Here is a 9056-nt window from a genome sequence, read left to right on the forward strand (position 1 = left end):
TAATAGAGTTACTTCCTTCTAGGAAAAAAAAAATTTCTTACTCTGTATGGGTACTTGTCTGAGAGATTTCCTCCCTCTACAGGTGTACTTGTCAGAGAAGTTTTCTAAGAGAAATGGCTTATTTGGGTGGAGGGTGTTCAAATAGCAGTGACTCTGAAGGTGTCAAGTAACCAAGGCATGCTGATTTATACTGATCTTCCCACAAAGATGACATTTTGTTTAAAAGATCACTCACTACTTTTATGCTGGGAATAACGCGTCTGGCATGAGATAAAGGCTTACGTTGACAATGCTACCATGAATGTAATACCTCAAACTGTGCTTTTCAGTAAAGTCCATTTTAATTCCAAGGTAAAGTTTCTCTCCTCAGGTTTATGATTGTTTAGGAAACGGTAACTCAGCATCTATTGAGCACCAGGGAATGTAGAGATGGAAGAAACACATAGGTGCTCACATTCTAATTGAACAGATGGATTTTATTTTTTGAAGATTTTATTTATTTATAAGAGACACAGAGAGGCAGAGACACAGACAGAGGGAGAAGCAGGCTCCCTGTGGGGAGCCTGATGCGGGACTCGATCCCGGGACCCTGGGATCATGCCCTGAGCCGAAGGAAGGCACTCAGCTTCTAGGCCACCCAGGTGTCCCAAACAGACAGGCTTTAATTGGGCATTTTGATTCAGTGTTGTGAGGGCTCTATGGACTGAAGCAGTGTGGAAGCAGGGGGTCTGGTTTTACCAATGGCTTGTTGGATGAACGGAGCAACAAAAGGAGGGCCTTCTTGGGGAAAAGGTGGCATTTCTGAACCCTCCTACACATTTCTGAAACTGTCCTAGAAAACTTAGGTCAGTATTCTTTGTGGCACAGAAGTAAAAATTCACGTCTGGACTTCTTAATCAGGGATATTTTATAATATTAGAACCAGGAAGGATGTAGAAATCATTTAATTCACTTTGCAAGAAATAAAAAGGTTAATGGGATGTCCTAAAGTTATAGTGTGAAACCGTCCAGATCCATGATCCATATCCTACTGCATTTCCTATAAAAGGACCTTCCCTGGACACACACACATATATCACTGCCACAGATGTACCTGGTCGTCATCCTATGTTCAGTGACTATGTGGAAAACTCAGATCAGAAAAAATAAAGCACCACATAGAACTAAATTTTCCTTCAATTTCTTTAGGGAAAAGGGAGGCTAGCATAAACAAACCATTTAAAATATTATGAGACCAGCGTATGACACAATGGAATTGAATTTATGAAAGTCCACAGATTACTCTTCAAGGGGGACAACTGCAAAATTGCCTTTATGTTGAGTGAGACACTGATTTATACCTTCCATTTCCTAGGGACCTCACCATTTCTCCATCTTTCAGGGAATTTCCCAAAGAGTCTGTAAGAGAAAATCAACTATTCTAGAGTTCTCCTTTGCAGTTAACTCAAAGGAGAATGTAGTAATACTTTTAATCAAAACGGTAGCATTTAGAAGTATTAAGGGTAAGACTGTGCTACACTAGGGGAGAAGCTATTTTCCCACTTTGGGAAAGGAGAACTGATTTACTCCCAGACTCTTGGAAAAAGTGTATGGACAGTACTCAAAGTGCTTTTAATAATGATTCTCACCTACTTGAGCAACTGGCGGTTTAAGAAATGTGATAGAAACTCTTATCAGATGAGCAAAGGTGGAATCCTGAGGTAGGAAGATGCTCAACACAGATTTCAAAATGGGAGTGTGAGACGAGCAGAATGAACTTTTTCTTCACTTATGAAGAGTTAGAACTTTTTCAGATGGCCAGAGACTTTTTCTAATAATTAACTTAATCTAAGTCTAGAAAGAGTGCTCTTTCCAAAGGGTTTGCATTATGAAATCCAAGCAGAATACAAGTGTCCAACCTGATGAGCACTAAGTGGAAGGTGAATGTCTAGGAGTAGAGAAGTGAGGGCTTTCTTACACCACTAATAAGTGGCAAGAGGAGCAAGCATTTGCTTGTCTAGAAGTAATTGCAGATGATGGCTTAAAAGGTTTTACTTGCAAGTTTGAAGTGATAGCAGTTTAATAAATCACATCTTCAAAAATCAGAATGATTTTAAGCAAGCAAGTGGCAAATCTTGAATCTGAAAGTTGATGCTACCAGATGGAGGTCATAAATAGAGATAAATCACAAACAGCCACAAAGTCAGAATCAGTCCTTATTCATCCTTTTATTCCCACTCAACTGTGCTCAGAATGAGAGTAGAAAATAAGAACCTCACTGAAGCCATTTGATGGTTACTGAGTGCTGACCATGAGCCAGCCTCTGTGCTGAGCTGAGGGTAAAACAGTGTTTACATTCTGGTAGAGAGAGATTTAAGGTAAATACGGTACATTGAATACAATGAGAACATGCCATAACAGTTCTGTGGCTGATACCCTGGGAAGGATAGAAGCAGGTGGATCAGAGAAGCCATTGTGGAGGAGATAATTATTGTTCCGCCTCCCAAAGGACTGGTAGGAGATCACCAGGTGAGTAAGAGAGATCAGGTCAGGCCAGACAAAAGCACAACAAAAAAAGAACACCAGGAAGTCTGTGCACAGGCATGGTGGTGTTACATAATAATTCACATTTGGAGAACAGCCAGGAATTCTCTGTTGCCACAGAAAAGAATGGGGGGCAGGAGAGGGCTTGGGGAAGTCATTCTGGCAAAACATATGGCCAGAACACCAGGCTTGAGCCAAATCAAGGAATTTTCTCCTGATGAAAGGAGAAAATCATCTGCATTTCTAGCAGATGAGGTTTGTTGCTAGAGTCTTTCACTAACGAGCTTGCCTTGCTGCACATTGAGAATCTCAGGACAATCTTGGTGGCTTGTCGTGTTCTGATGGGGCCTTTTGAGATTGTGGATGGGTCAAATTGCCTAGAAAAATGAATTCAGATGGTGAGACTAAAGGAATGCAGGACTGTAAACTACAGAACCCTGGATCCTAGCAAGACATAATGAACTCCTCCCCCAGTAGAAAAGAGGATCATGAACCACGCCTGAGATGCAAGAAAGAGGGAAGTCCGGGTAGGCTAGTGAGTATGTTCTGATGAGATTGCAGTACCAGTTTATTTCCCCAAGTTACATGAGAACTTTAGGAGAAAGCTCAGGTGATTTTAGAGGATTAGAGAGTATGCTCCCCAAATTCATGGCCATCAGACCTCAGAATGTGACCTTATTTGGAAGGAGAGTCTCTGCAGATGTGTTAAATTTAAATGAGGTCATATGGACTAGGATGTGTCCTAAATCCTGTAAATCATGTCCTTACCAGAAGGGTACAGAACACAGAGACAGGAGAAGCCACAGAGGACAGAGGCAGAGACTGACGTAGCTACATGCCCAAGGATGGCCAGGATTGCCAAAAGCCACCAGCCACCAGTTTTTTTTTTTTTTTTTTTTTTTAGGAGAGGGTCTTGGAACCATGTCCCCATTCAGTGCTTCCAGAAGGAACCAACCACACCAATGGATTGATTTTGGACATCTAAGCCTCATTCACTATGAGTAAATAATACATTTCTAACATTGTAAGCCACCCAGTCTGTGGTACCTTTATGGAAGTCCTAAGAAACTAGTATAGTGATGCATCTTAATAAGTTGAGAAGCTTCATAATTAGCATTGGTTAATCTCGTGGGTGTGGCCTTTCGTCAGTTATGTGTGGGATTTTATCAGGAACTATAATTCAATTTCCTGGCACTGATTCTGGGATTTAAGAAAGCTCAGAAAAAATTTTCCAGCAGGAGTTTGTACCATTTAGGTTTTTTTGAGGTGTTTTCAGCTTATACCAAACGATTGTCTCTCATTTTTTTTAGTTGCTGTTGGTGGAACCAAGTCTTTAAAACACACACTGATGAGCCAGCAAGATGCTGATGAATTCTTGGAGTTCAGCAAAGTGAACCTGGAGCTCCAGAAGGTTAAGCTAATTCTGACATGAGCTTTTGTCCTCTTAACATCTGACAGACTTGGTGACTTGACTTCCTGGCATGATAGCCAAGAGGGGCACAGGGGCAGGAGACAGAATTTAGAGCCCACCTGAGGTGAGGAGTCTAAAATGAGACCGGCCCCCTAACCCCTAGAATGCTGAGCTACGAGAGCAGTGTCAATATGAAAAGTTAATCCCAGAAGAAAACATCAAGAAAACTTACCTGTCACCATCTTGGTTTTTGAGGAGAAGGAAAAATCTTCCCTGAAATTTCTCAGCTCTGGGACTGTTCTGTCTTGGTGAGTTCATAGTCTAAATTCACATGATTGGAGGCTGTTCAAAAATGTCAGGCCAAGTTTTAATTTTAAGGTGACTCCAGGTTGAAGCAACGGCAAGCTGTCTTTGGATGAATGCACCTTCAAACCAGTTGTGAACTGAACAGCTAATGTGTAGGAATATCAGTGAATAGGTGTGCACACAAGTCAGTAGGAGATCTGCAAATACTTCAGATACTGGAATTACCAACTGGGGAACATAATATTTGAGTGTTAAGGTGTTTTGACAAATAGAAGATAAAATTAACCTAAGTTTAGGAGGCCATAAAATATAATAAAAATGCGTGATTAAAAAATCATAGGACTTTATATATAAAAACGTAAAAGAAACTAGGGGTGGTGGAAGGGGAGGTGGGCAGGAGGTGGGGGTGACTGGGTGATGGGCACTGAGGGGGGCACTTGATGGGATGAGCACTGGGTGTTATTCTATATGTTGGCAAATTGAACACCAATAAAAAATAAATTTATAAAAAAAAGGTAACAAATTTAAAACTTCAATAAAGATCAAATGATATACACATGAAATTAATCCTGGAAAACAAATACAGAAGAGTTACCCCCAAAGGTGCACCAAGCTACAGGTGGGAGAAGTGTCAGAGAAGACAGGTGTAGAGGGTGGAGTGGGAAGTCCAGCATATATGTTTGGATTCCAAAGTTAACAGAATGCATGAGAGGTGAAATTAGAAGCATTAATGCCTGCGAATTTGAAAGATTTAAAATAACTTTAATGTGAAGAATTTTAAAATAAAGAAATTTTACGAAGATTTATTGGATCTTTCAATTCAGGAAGCCTAACACATTCCAAATGGGTTAAATCAAAAGAAATATAACTGTAAACATTTGGTAGTGTTCCTGCGGACCCCCAAGAGAAAGAGATAGCCATAAACAGGGTCAGAGATCAGGCTACGTGCCCCAAACAGCAAGCAGTCTGGCAGGACCCTGAATAGGAAGGGAGAAGCCTGGGAAATATTTTCTTAAAAGAACAGAGAAAATGACTGCAAATCTAAAATTTTATGCCCGGTAAACCCCTACTTCCCAGACAAGTGTATAATTCAGCCACTTCTAAGAAAAACAGAGGAATTTTTACTTCTTCTTCTTTTTTTTTTTCTTAAGGCCTCTAAAAACAACATTTATTGTCTTACTAGGGACTAAATGAAGAGACAAGTTCCCAGGCTGATCCTTCAGCTTTCCTAAGGCCATATGGTCCTAAGGCCTCATGGTTCAAAAGTAGCATGTATCCAGGGTGGGGTAGGGGAGGACAGCATCATTCTGGAGGTCTCCACCACCACAGATCTCCATCTCTGGGGTGTGTGTCCAGAGCTGGATGGATGTGGCTAAGAGCCAGCTATGGCAGGTAGCTGTCCAGTGTTCTGTAGTACCTTGTTCTCTGGGGGCTGTCTGACTCCTTTTGGCTCGTGGATGATGGCTCCTATGCAGACAGGTCTAAGTCTGGCTCCAAAGTGTTCTGGGTTCCAGATGAGTGGCTGTGTTGAGGGCAGGTGTGGCTCAGTAGCCCACACAGACTAGAAAGTAGTTCCCAGTTGAAATATATACTGTCCCACCAGGGCTCCCCCAGCTTAGGGTAGAAAGGGACAGGCCATGGCCCCAAATCTTTTGAGCTCAGAGGCAAAGGCAGTGGGGGTTCTAGCATCACCTCTGCAGATTCCCAAGCCTTCTTCACACAGTGGCAAAAAGGCTGGTCCATGACTTCCACCTCTGAATCTGGAGAAATAGAGTGTCTGAAATTAGAGCACAGGCTTTGCTAGAGTGGAGATGAAAACCTGGGTCTCCAGAGAGATTTCTGTAGGGGGACTGGTTTGGAGAGGTGGTAAGGACCAAAGTGATTCATCAATTCTCCGGTCTTGATTTGAACTCTCAACTTCCTGCTTTGGTCCTCTACTTCTGGATTCCTCCCCTGGCAAAGATCTTTCCTTCTCTTCTTTGCGCTGGCAAGTCAGTGCTGCTGCAATCGCCAATAGGTTTGATTTAGTTTGATGTTCATGGAAAGCAGAACAAAAAAAGCTCTTTCCCCCCTCCTCCTCCCACCCTTCCCTCCCCGGAATTTTTACTTCTAATTGTTCCTTACTCAAGGAATTATTTCAAGCACAAGCAAAACATCCCAGATGGAAGATCTTACATGAAAGACAGGTTGACAGAGTTTAATATGTTGTTACATGCACACAAACACCGTATGAAAACAGTGATGGTGTCTTGGGGGCTTAAAACAAGATAGAATTATAGTCCTATAAATATTAATGCATATTTTAGAAGGAAGGTAGTTGGATTAACACTGATTAACTTTTGACTTTATTAATTATGCCCTATTAAAATATCTGGGAAAACCACTAAAAGAAAATTGAAAACCACTCATAAATTCTATATTAGTTGGGTTTAAAAGGGAATGACTCAAATTTCAATTAATAAAAACTTAAGAAAAGTAGCAATAACAGTGCCAACAGTATAAGGTGGTATTTTAAGATCATTACAAGTCATGAAAAATGAGAAGCATTAAACTCTAAAAGAGAAAAATACTAATTGCAATGTGGTATGCTGAAACCGAAAAAAATACAGAACCTGGTGAAATGTGAAAATTTAGTTTATAATACTCTATTGATTTCTTAGTTTTGACCAATGTACAGTGGTCGTGTAATATGTTAACATAAAGGGAAGCTGGGTGAATGGTATATAGGAACTCTACTGTATTTGCAAATTTTCTGTAAGCCTAAAGTTTTTAAGAATCTAAAAATTAAAAATAGCCCTAATGGAATTTTACCAAAATATCTAGCTATCGCTGTTTACAAGAGTCACAACTAAATGATTCAGGATAGCTGAAAGAGAATGAAAAATTATATGCCAGTTCCAAAAAAAAAAAATACAGTATTGCTATCGTAACGCCAGACAAAATATACTTTAAAGCAAAAAGCATTATGAGGACTAAAGAATGTTTCTCTATGTTGATAAAATAACTCTGAAGCTGTTAGACGGCTTAAAATTCTAGGGATGAAATAACAGCCCTAATGTCTATAAACCACAAACTGGCAGAAGTATAAGGAGAAAAGGACACACCTGCCAGTATACAAGAAGCTTTAACAGTTCTCAGGAATTGATCGAGCCGGGTGGATTTGGAACTAGTAGCCGCTATTTGGTCAGTTCAGTACCAACCTCGATGTGATGATGGGCTATATGCAGGATGTTTTGTGTTCAGCAGCAGAAGAATACACATGAATATTTCAGAAATTTTGAGATATTTGGGGTTGCTCTAGTTACCTGTTACTGATTTGTAATTTCATTGCTTTGTGCTTAAAAAAGTAATGAATCCTTTGAAATTCATGGATTCCTTTATGACTTACTAGAAAGTCAGGTTTCATGACTGTCCTGTGTAAGCTTGAAAAGAATGTCTGTATAGAATATTATACCCAGCTTTGAGAGAAATGCATAGAAATATTTATATTAGAAACAAAAGATGAGTGTTAGTATGCTAACATCTATCTTAAGGAATCAGACAAAGAGTAGAATAAAAAATTTAGGCTCCCCCCCACCCCAGTCATGTCAGTGAGGAGAGAGAATCACTGATCAGTTGATTTAATAAATGCCTTAAGGGAAAAGAACCTGAAAATATGACGTGATAATATGATCCCCCTCCAGAAAATCTCCCAGTAGACGGCGACTTGGATAGCACCGTCTATGCACTCAGGAGGAGATGGGATCCACCAGGGCAGGGAAGCCGGGCCTGGAATTTGGACCTCTCTGGAGAAATAGGATTTAGCCTGAGCAATGGGGGGACAAGCAGGATTCACCCAGGCAAAGAGAAACCCTCACTTGCACAAGTCAGAAGGAGACGTCCCCAGGCTGGGAGGTTCACTTCCCTTTCTCTGGCTTCATGAAAGTTGGAGACACAGCTCCGAGTGAGCACCAGGCATCAGCGACCCAGGGGAGCTGGCTGGCACCCGACTCCCTTCCCCAGGAACAAGGGCCCGCTCGGCCTTTCAGTGAGGAGAATTTGTGTGTCATAAATCCCATGTTAGGAAGAAGAGGATGAAAATGAATTGATCAATCAGGACTTTGTTTCCTAGCAGCTGATTGTAATCATCAGATACACGTGCCTGATTGAAACAGCTCATAATTGAAGGCTGCGAAGCTGGAGCCTCTGGCCTTATGGAAATGTTATCAAATATTTGATACAACGGACCTTAGTTCTCATCCCTGGTGCTTCTAGAACCAGCTATGCAGCTGAAGGTGTATCTTGACATCTCTGTTCCTCAGGTTACTTATCTGAAAATGAAGGGATGGAGCTGCATTATTAGACTCCTCTGAGCTAACTAACCTCTCCATTTATCTTCAAAAAAGGGCAACAAGACCTCCATGTGCTTTGGGTATGGGTGGTTGGGCAACTGCATGGTAGCTGTGACCACAGCAATAGCACGAAACTAGCCACCACTTATGGGTTCTCCCAAGCGCCAGGCAGCAGGCTGGCACCTGACACGTCTCACCTCACTTTGCACAACCATCCCAGGATGAATACGCAGTTCTTGTCCTTCTTATACAGTGGGGACCCTGAAGCGAAAGGAAGGTAAATAACTTGCCCAAGATCCCACAGCTCATGAGGCATGGAGCCAGAGGTGACCCCACCACATGCAGAGTGCTCTGCTGGGGAAGGAAGAAGGATGGGGGAGGGAGAGAGACTGCCACCGAGTGAGAAAGAAACAGAGTAAAGGGTAAGAGGGGTCTATGACAAACCTCATGGTTCAGAATCCAGGCTGTGACATGCGGTGGCCAGA

The 9056-nt window shown here is 41.5% G+C and overlaps 1 long non-coding RNA gene across 1 annotated transcript; it reads right to left on the reverse strand.

Annotated features, from left to right (window-relative positions):
- Window positions 1–5129: 5129 nt before the first annotated feature.
- Window positions 5130–8834, reverse strand: LOC144305498 (uncharacterized). The gene is made up of 3 exons (XR_013372511.1): window positions 8769–8834; window positions 8468–8550; window positions 5130–6241 (listed from the first exon to the last, which is right to left on the reverse strand). It is a non-coding gene; the product is annotated as an uncharacterized LOC144305498 (long non-coding RNA).
- Between the last annotated feature and the right edge of the window lie 222 nt (window positions 8835–9056).

This window comes from Canis aureus, chromosome 3, assembly GCF_053574225.1.
Source record: "Canis aureus isolate CA01 chromosome 3, VMU_Caureus_v.1.0, whole genome shotgun sequence".
NCBI classification, from domain to species: Eukaryota; Metazoa; Chordata; class Mammalia; order Carnivora; family Canidae; genus Canis; species Canis aureus.